This window comes from Dipteris shenzhenensis, unplaced genomic scaffold (assembly GCF_047967505.1).
Source record: "Dipteris shenzhenensis isolate YYH24624 ecotype China unplaced genomic scaffold, Dip_SZ_1.0 scaf0456, whole genome shotgun sequence".
In the NCBI taxonomy this organism is placed as follows: Eukaryota; Viridiplantae; Streptophyta; class Polypodiopsida; order Gleicheniales; family Dipteridaceae; genus Dipteris; species Dipteris shenzhenensis.
In genome coordinates, this window is record NW_028239762.1 from 30,001 (window position 1) to 39,231 (window position 9,231).

The 9,231-nt window shown below is 43.9% G+C and overlaps 1 non-coding gene across 1 annotated transcript; it reads right to left on the reverse strand.

Annotated features, from left to right (window-relative positions):
* Positions 1-3,762: 3,762 nt before the first annotated feature.
* TRNAP-GGG (transfer RNA proline (anticodon GGG)) lies at positions 3,763-3,836 on the reverse strand. Its single transcript has one exon. It is a non-coding gene; the product is annotated as a tRNA-Pro (tRNA).
* Between the last annotated feature and the right edge of the window lie 5,395 nt (positions 3,837-9,231).

Here is a 9,231-nt window from a genome sequence, read left to right on the forward strand (position 1 = left end):
CCAACCCCAAGATGCATATCGATCGATCACCAATCACTAGTTTCTATTTCTCCTTTTCCGGAAAACATAGTAGAATAGTCACAGGATACTTATAGAGGTATAAGGAATATCTTGGAAAGGAGAAGAAAAAACTCTTAGGAGACAAGAGAAACGAAGGCAGTTAGCAGTAGAATAATACCAATCATCAATCCGAATGAATAAGAAGATACTCTCCCGCCCTCCCCATATCTTGCGCTTTCTCCACCTATGGAACTCAAAATACCGGTGCCATTAATAATTCCGTCAATTACCCATTGGTCGAAAAGAAGAGTTAACTCACCCAGGAATCGAATACCTCTCACTAGAAGGATATCGTAGTAATGATCGATGTAACCCCGGTTGTGTGACCAGTCCCCAATGAGACGGTTAAATGAACCCATAGATTGTTTGGCAAAAGGATCAATATCACCGCAAGGTTGTGTGTGAGAGGATATCGGTCCATAAATCACGTAGGAGATAGATATTCCGGCTAGTGATAGACCAACCGAACCTGCTGAATCTATTAGCAATTGTACCAAATTTTCGGGATTGTTGTTGTCCTCTGAAAAGCCTGCAAGGGGAGTTAACCACTCGGATAGCAAATCGGGACCAGTTTCTCCTCCAGCGAGATTGACTCCTATTGATCCAACCAACGAAGTTGGTATCGACAGTACTACTGAAGGCAATACCATCGAAACGTCTGATTCCTTAGGATATAGAGACTCAGAACGAATATTGGACTCTGCAGAAACTTTTCTATCGACTGAATCTTCCCCGTCATAACCTCCTGCTGAATCGACTCCTTCGTCTCGCGGGGGTGGAGGAACATCATACCCATCTCCACTCGTTGCTATCGTTTTGGTGTTACTCCGAATGACACTATTCATAGAGGAATGGGATGAATTGGTACCGCCACCGGCGCGTAGATTCCCCTCAAACGTGAGGAGATAGATGCGGAACATGTAGAAAGCAGTTGGAACTGCTGTGAATGAGGCTATACATCCGGGGGGAAAGGAACGTAGCCAACTCTTTGCAATAATTTCATCTTTGGACCGGAAACGAGCTAGAGGTGGTATACCACAGAGAGAGAGAGTACCTGAAAGAAAAAGTGATTCCAGTAATTGGCATATATTTTCGCGAACCACCCGTGGGAGACATATTTTGACTTCTATTGGGAGAGTATCCGACAACCCTTTCCATCGAATGAATACTGAACCGGATCCGGGAATAGCAAAGCTTTGGGATGGGCATGTGTAATGAGGTGAAACAACGAAGGTTTATAAGCACCGAGACCTAGAGCCAGCATCATGTAGCCCAATTGAGACATAGTAGAATAAGCTAAACCTTTCTTGATATCCTTCTGGGCAAGAGCTATCGTCGCTCCCAGTAGAGCCGTTATTCCGCCTATCCAGGAGATAACATTCATGCTTAGAGGTAAGGTTTCAAACAATTCAAGCATTCGAGCTACAAAAAAAATTCCCGCAGCTACCATAGTAGCGGCGTGTATAAGAGCCGAAATTAGGTGTGGGTCCTTCCGTTGCATCGGGCAACCATACGTGGAGTGGGGATTGTGCAGATTTAGATACCGGACCCAAAAATGGTAGAGGAGCACATGTATTGGCAAGGGAGGAGCCGGCGCTGTTGTTATCAATCAACTCACTAAATCAATCACACGATTCGCGGATCTCGAAACTACCAGTTATCCAATACGTACCTAATATACCCAATAATAATCCGAAATCTCCTGTACGATTAGTTGCAAAAGCTTTTTGGCAGGCATTAGCAGCACTTGGTCGTGCGAACCAAAACCTATCGGCGAGTAAGAGCACATCCCTACTAATTCCCGAAAAACATGAATCTGTATTGGATTGGGACTGAACACTAATCCTGACGTGGAGGCAGTGGAGAAACTTAAATAGACGGGAAACCTTACGTATCCCTAGTCGTGACGCATATGACTATCACTGTAAATCATAACCAAGACACCTATGGTGGTGACTGATATCGACGTAATGGAAGTAAGTGAATCAACTGAAAATCCTATCTTTGGAGAAATATCGTCGTTGGGAATCCATGACCATGAGTATTCAAAAGTGGAGCGACCAGTAACTTGTTGCCAGAATGTTGCGATAGAGACGGACATAGCTGCGGCTAATGAAAGAACACTGAGCATAGCACGTATACGACGAAGGCTCTTAGTGGCTTTTGGAAAAAGAAACGATGCCAATCGATCAAACCAGAGGTTACGAATGGGCGTGAGGGGACAATCCAAGCACATTCATAAGATAATTCCATAAACATATTTAACCCGGGTTGGAACTCTTTCTGTCAATAGTTGTCAGATATATGGAGCGTCGAAGAATGGAATATATATGGACAGGTGAGATCACGCGTATCAAACCGAATAATCCATTTGTTTCTCGTTCTGGTGCGAGCCCGGCGTCGAGACTTGACAGGAATCAAATGTGTCGGAGATACTTATCTAGGTTCCATTTTTTGACCCCAAACCGATTGAGTTGTTTTGGGTTATTTTTCACACGACAAGACTATTACGGATAGACATGCAGCAATTGATACTGGAGGAAAACAACTCCGAGTAGAACCGGGGGAGATTCTATGATGTTCGTCACTTCGCTCTGCTTGGGCACAACGCATCAGAGTCCAATACGGTAATGTCGATATATCGAGTTTCATTGGTTTGTCACGGATCCAAAATTGATCTCGGACATCCCCGGCTGAGTAACGCAACTGCTAGGGGGCGCGTCTTGCATCCCTGTTTCGAGAGGAAGAAAGTGATACGGAAGATCCATTCTAAGAAGAAGACGCGAAGGAAATCGGGATACAGACAGGATTTGGTTCGATCTGTAGTAGATCCCATTTGCTTAAATGGAAAGGAGTTGGTTGGTTAGCAAATTGTTATCATAAAGAAGTCAATGATTCTTGCTGGGATTCTTTTGCATAGAATGGAAACCCAGTTCCCCCAGTTGTTCCCCTTCTAATGATTCTACGCAATCACCCCCTCCCTCATTATATTGATTCTACTCGTACGTATCAACATACTCGTCGCATTCATTTCGATGATAAAACCGAATAGATAGATTTCATTATGGCAGTTCCAAAAAAACGTACTTCTAGGTCGCGGAGGAAGATTCGCAATCATATTTGGAAGACCCAAACTAATGAAGTAGCATCGAAAGCTTTTTCTCCAGCTAAATCCATTTTGACTGGACGGTCGAGGAAGTTTTTACTATGTGACAAATGAAAAAATTTCTGAAACTGGTCAGTAGTACTCCCCGGTTGTAACAGGAATTGCCGTATCAATAGGACGTGGGGTCGGTCGGAATAGATAGTGAACTATTTGTTTGTTGGAACGGGAAGACGAGATAAGTGATTGTCAGGGAACTTATTGATGAATTTGGATCCCTAGTAAGTAGTACGGGTACATGTTGATATTATTGCGTGACGGTACCGTGCGGTAAATAAAATCCAAATACTAACAGAGTTGTATCAATGAATGTTGGTAATAACCACGAGGGGGGGGGGGTTACGTGCATGAAGAAGGAGCCCAATCCCTCTCTTCCTTCCTATGATACAAGGGTCTCGATCACGATCATCGATTTATCTCTATCCCTACTACGAATGGGTATGGGTCGATAACACCCAAAGAGAATCGGGAGATAAATCTGCGTTCCCGGAACGGGAACGTCTTCTATTCCGTTTAAAATATGTTCCGACCTCGTTTATTCGGAATAGCAGGATTTGAACCTGCGACCTCCATCACCCCAAGATGGCACGCTACCGAGCTACGCCATATCCCGTTATTCCTATACAAGTATAGCGCCGTATACCTAATCAACTATAGACAGGGAAGGTCCCTTGTTGTGCGTGTGTACTCTCCCCCAGGAAGATTGACGATTCACCCGAAGATGTGATATCATTAATTACGATAAGTATAACGAGTAGCGAGCCGCTATGGTGAAATTGGTAGACACGCTGCTCTTAGGAAGCAGTGCTAGAGCATCTCGGTTCGAATCCGAGTAGCGGCATTTAATTTCAACCTGCAGGCGAGGCTGTGTCTGATACAACCACTGGGAAAAGCAGTAGGAATAGGGAATTCTCCCCGTTTCGACGTTTAAGGGGTAAACCCGAAATCTCCTGGGAATAATGGGTGGGTGGTACATACTCTCCAAAATCTCACTAATTCACTGGATTCTCCTCATTACGATTCACACCGATATAGAGCACATATTCGCTCACATTTCTTTTCTTACGCTTCTTTCCGTCACTCTGTTTCACCGGATGGGGCTGGCTCGCAAGCTCAAGAGACTCATTAGTTTGAGCGTTGGAGGTATGACAATTGCTTTCATCTGTATAACGGGATTTACGACGATTCGTCGGATTCAACCCAAACATCTACCACCGAGCAATCTACATGAATCATCTATGTTTCTTTCACGGAGCTTCTCCCCAATGCATGTAATTATGAGAATTAGGAGTCGGAACGAATGGTCAGGTGCAGTCACGGCACCAGGTGCCATGTCGACCCATGGATTCGCAACTCTGGGTCTTCCTGAGGAAATGCAACAATCCACACCGCTAGTACCTGCTCTGCAACCTCATCGGTTAATGACGCATGTAAGTATGATGCCACTAAGCCATGTGACTTCGTTATGTGGATCTCCATCAGCAACATCTCCACCGATTGCCACCTATGACGCAGAACAATTTTCTATCCCCGGTCCAAATCAAGAATTTCCTACCTGGACCCCCTCTCCGGGAGTGGATATACACTGCTACGAGCAGGCAGGAAGTAATCCGAGAAACAGTTTTCATCGACTATCCTTGAATTCACGTAGGTGCCGATTGATCCACCAATTGGACCGATGGAGTTATCGAATCATCAGCTTAGGGTTTCCTCTACTGACTGTTGGTATTCTCTCTGGAGCAGTGTGGGCTAATGAAGCGTGGGGATCCTACTGGAGCCGGGACCCTAAGGAAACCTGGGCATTAGTGACTCGGCTGATATATGCTATTCATCTCCATACCAGAATAACTAGTGGTTGGCAGGGGGAAGGGCCTGCTATTGTAGCATCTACAGGATTCTTCATTGCTTGGATTTGTTTCTCAGGGGTTAATCCACCAGGAATCGGTTTACATAATCACGGGTGGCTTACTTAATAATTAGGTAGAAGACCGCTAATTCGATCGGGGGGAGAGATAACAAAAAATGTTACCTCGTCAGATGCTTGAAGTGTTACATGTAATCAATTCGTGATTTGAATCAGAGTCTGCATGAGGAATCCGCGCTGTGGATTCCTCACCCAGACATTCATGCAATTACGTCGCCAGCGGCATGGATTCCCACTGCCTTCCCTTATAGGAATTAATACCAGAACCGCTTCCAAGAGTAATCCTCATTGAATAGATATGTTCGACTACCGATCCAAACGATACTGCGTTTTATTGCCCCTCTACTATCCCATAAAAGAGTACGGAACCAGGATAGATAGTATTTTGTGATTCCGTAGAGATGCAACCATGTCTGGATACAGACCGATACCGAGGATTGGTAAAGAGAGACAAATCGATATGAATATTTCCCGCGGTCCGGAATCAACTGAATATGGATCCGAATAGTTGGATATTCTGTATCCGTAGAATATTCGACGTAACATAGATAACAAATAAATGGGAGTTAATACTGTACCAATCGCTTCGACTACTACAACCGATAACTTAGATATAGATGAATAATGCTGATTAGTCACTATTCCTGGAAATACCATCAATTCCGATACAAACCCACTCATCCCGGGTAATGCAAGGGATGCCATTGAGAAGATACTAAACATAGTAAATATCCTGGGCATTGGGGTAGCCATCCCCCCTAATTGATCGAGATAAAGGGTACGTGTCCTATCGTAACAAGTCCCTGCAAGGTAAAATAGAGCGGCACCTATTAACCCATGGGAAATCATTTGTAACACAGCTCCATTAAGACCCGTATCTGTCACGGATCCAATTCCAATTGTTACAAAACCCATATGGGAAATTGATGAATACGCTATTCTCCTCTTAAGGTTACGCTGACCCGGCGGAATCAGGGATGCATAAACAATTTGGACTGATCCGAATAGCACCAACCACGAAGCAGGTATGGAATGAGCATGAGGTAATAATTCCATATTAATTCGAATCAATCCATACCCTCCCATTTTTAGTAATACCCCAGCCAGCAACATACATGTGCTGTAATGTGCTTCCCCATGAGTGTCTGGCAACCAAGTATGAAAAGGGAATATTGGCAGTTTCACGGCATACGCCACGAAGAATCCTAGATAAGAAAGCACTTCTAGTGATATAGGATGTGATCTGCTTGCCAAATCTCGGATATTGAAGGAGGGTTCCTGGGTCCCGTAGAAACCCATAGTTAGGGCTCCTATTAGGAGAAAGATAGAACCACCAGCTGTGTATAGAATAGACTTCGTGGCTGAGTATAGACGTCTCTTCCCACCCCACATACATAAAAGTAGGTAGATTTGGGATTAATTCCAACTCCCACATAGGAGAGGAAAGCGAAATGTCTCGAGAAGCAAACAGTCCTATTTGGCCGCTATACATGGCCAACATCAAGAAATAGAATAGACGTGTATTCCGCGTAACTAGCCAAGCTGCTGAGGTTGCCGAAGTAGTGACAAATCCTGTCAGTAGAATGAGACCCATGGAGAGTCCATCAATACCTGAACTCCGATGGGAATTGATTGAATTTATCCAACTAGAATCCTCCACCAATTGAATGCATTGATCATCGATATGGAAGTGACAATGAAAGATATAAATGATTAGTAGAAATTCCGATATACAAATGCCTGGGGTATACCACCGAACGATCTTATTCCCATTGGAGGGAAGCATTGGAAATAGCGAACCCGCCAGAATCGGAAAAAGAACAATTGTGGTTAACCAGGGTACGTTACTCATCGTGGATGGAAAAATATTTTAGCGGGGGGGAGGGGGGGGGGGAATCTTAATACCCCAACTCATACTCAATAGAATTGAGTATGAATCTTTGAGTATGAGTTGGAAAGAAAACGATTCGATTCTTGAATCTCTTTCTTGACCGATGAATCAATAAGCTAGACCCATACTACGAGTCGTCTCAGCTCCCGGATAGACGCGTACACTCGAGGAATCTGTTGGACAAGCGGATTCACGTCTCTTACAACCTACACAGTCTTCTGTTCTAGGAGCAGAAGCAATTTGATTGGCTTTACACCCATCCCGGGGGATCGTTTCCAATGCATCTGTCAGACAGGCTCTTACGCATTAGGTGCAACCAATACATGTGTCATAGATCTTTACTGAATGTGCCGTCGAATTTGTTCACTCCTATTGGATTGACGTGTCAAAGATATTCTCCTGTTGGGGTTGTTGAGGTGTACCTACCCTCCCCCCTGCCCCCTACCCCTTATTTTCCATTCAATCAAATCTAAGATTTGTATTGATTTGGTTTTCCGCATCTACCTACATAGACACTCCGTGGGTGGAACTCTCCCATCATCCTCGTGAAATGAATGGGTTCTGCAATATGGGGAGGGACGGTACAAGACAATTTTAAGGAACGGGGATAGGTAGGGATTCAGATAGGTATGACATAATTTTTCGGAATGAAATGCAATTGTTAGGGGGAAAACGACAGCATTACCAGCTGGATGTGATACACCTGCATTGAATAGCGATTCGCCAAATAAATAGCGTCATCGACGAATCAATTACCATTTTAACAAATCAAATTGATCGATACGAGTCGATCTTCTATTACGCTGGATGACCGAAGCAATGGATAACCCAATAGCAGCTTCGGCAGCTGCAACGGCTATTACGGATATTGAAAAGATTTCCCCCTTCATTTGTTCATTGTCAAAGAAATTGGAGAAATGCTACGAGATTTATATTAATGGCATTCAGAATCAGCTCAAGACACATCAGTGCCCTAATCATGTTTCGACTCGTGATTGATCCGGAAAAGCCAACGCGATAGGGATAAGCACCTAGAATCAGTCCATGTTCGAGCATGATGTATTAACCCCCCGGAAACTTAATTGGTTAACCTACGAGATGAGTTTACGAGAAAGTTGTAATTAATTAGAAAGATGGGGAGTCATCTCCAGACGACGAAGCAGGTTCTTCGTCGGGTCTGGTTATTCCTTCACCACGAGCCATTGTAATCGCCCCTACTGAAGCCACTAGGAGGAGGATAGAAAGGAGTTCGAATGGAACCAGAAATTGTGTTAACAATTGGTATCCAATTCGCTGGATGTTGTTTTTTGAGACTCCCCCCACAACATCCCTCGATGGGTCGATTGGATTTATATCAGACCATTTCGTATCTCGAATTGTAGTGGTTGATAAGATAGATAGACCCGTACAAGCTCCTAAGGCAATAGTATCTCCCATATTCCAGGAAATGGTTGAATTGGAATCTACTGGTTCGTCAATAACCGTTACGGCAGACACGATCGAAACATTTATAGCTCCTACATAGATAGGCGATTGTGCGGCAGCTACAGAATCGGCATTCGGTACGAGATATGGGAGAGATATACAGATAAACACCAGTCCCGATGAAGAGGCGGAATAAACTATATTAGCAGATAATACCACTCCTACACTTCCCAGTAGAATACCTAATTCGATTAGTATCAAGACAGATTCATAAATTGATTCAGGTAGATTCATTATGCCCAGTTATTTTGATTCTCCCATCTCACTATATTACTATTCAATAACGACGTGTATGTGTGTGACCTACTTATGTAGACACACCCCCCCCCTATTGGTAGAAATAATTGAAGGAGGGATATCTCTGCATAGCAGAGATATCTCGATATTGAATCATCTCCCGACTTACTATTTTTTCTAACCAGGGAGTCGGTCTATCTTCCAAACTTCAGACGGAGATTCAATTGACACCACGAGTGACAGTTCGATTATTGGGATCTCCTTTCGTGACTCCCCCAGATGAATAACTCAGAGTTGGAACTACTTGAATTGCGGAATCCTGGGAGACAGAGAGGGGCAAACGTCCCGGAGCCATTTGATCATAATTTTGATTCGTGACGATCATAAGTCGAGGGTTCATACTCCTCAGTCATTGACAAGCAATTTGTTAGGCGGTATTCGACACAATTCCCACAGAAGATACGAACTCCG